This window comes from Corvus kubaryi, unplaced genomic scaffold, assembly GCF_017639235.1.
Source record: "Corvus kubaryi isolate FWS band 111438036 unplaced genomic scaffold, C.kubaryi_AGA036_p1.0 37385, whole genome shotgun sequence".
NCBI classification, from domain to species: Eukaryota; Metazoa; Chordata; class Aves; order Passeriformes; family Corvidae; genus Corvus; species Corvus kubaryi.
The window spans coordinates 27029771-27031048 of record NW_024581127.1 but is presented as its reverse complement, the minus strand read 5'-3'; positions in this window follow the sequence as shown (position 1 = coordinate 27031048).

Below are 1278 nucleotides of genomic sequence, written 5' to 3'. Positions count from 1 at the left end.
CCGGAAAAACCAAACCAATCCAAAACTAAACAAGAATACCCCACCCATTCGGTTTTTTCCGAACGCGTCTGATGAAGAGCGTTTCGCCGAGCAGAGTGTGTGCAAACATCACAGCCCTCACGGAGCAAAGGGCCGTGTCCTGGTTTGAGAAGAAAACTCGGACCATCTTCTGTCCCGTGTCCTATTGATAAAAGAAGGACAGTTTGTTTTTCGCAGAGAGGGTGATAAAACAAGAACCGTGGCATAGGCGTGGTGTAGATGCATCACCTACTGACATTTCCAGAATGGGATATACATACCCTTGGTCCGAAATGGCTTAAAATACATTGTGCTATTTTTAAATGATATCCCTCTCTGTCTATAGCAGACCTTGCTGCTGTAAATGGAAGTAACATGACCAGAGACAGGCCAGAAAGGTGCAAGATCCAAATTACTCTGGTTACAACCAGTGTAAAATGTGATATGGGCACTTGTCTATTTAGAAATACCATCAGTATCACCAGACACACAGTAAATGTCCTCAAAATTGTAAAAGCTGTTAAAGTTCAGATGGAGCTGGTAATAGGAGAAATATTTTGAAATTACTCCAGTACAGATAGGGTTGAAAATCATGATCCCATTCACGGTTGCAGTAGAATCAATCTATTACAATTAACTAATATCATGGAGGGTTATGACTTAAAGTGGAGGGGAATAAGTAACATGAGCAGATGGACTCTTAAAATACCCTATGTTCACAAGAATGGAAAGACAGGAAAGGAAGACTGGGAAAAATATGCTATTGAAACAATACAGCCTTCAGGGGAAACAGTCTTTAAAATATTCTACAGGATTTCTCCAGGCTTGTGCAGACTGTGAGTTCATTTTTTTGTTGAGGAGCCAACTCTGAGGTGGACCAGAATGGCTCTTATGTGGCAGTTTTAGTGTAGATAAAAAAGGTATTTTGCTGTGATTTTTTATGTTCAACCCCAGCTAAAAAAGAACAGAGGCAAGGTGTGAAACCAGTAAGTATCAATTTCCAGTAAAAAGGCCATTTTGACAAAATAGCTGTTATACAGAAAGAATAAATGCACAAGTATAACATTAAGGTGACAGCAGAGTCAAAGTGATTTTTTTGACATGGAGGGGGTTTAGTGATCAATAGGAAATGTGAGGGGACTGAGCTGGGACCCTGGGTGGAATTTATGTGTGATGGCGGGGTGGGAACCCGTAAGAAGCAGAAATGAAAGCAAAACCTGAGAGAGAAGTGGAGATGGTGGGAAAAGCTCTCACACCCCA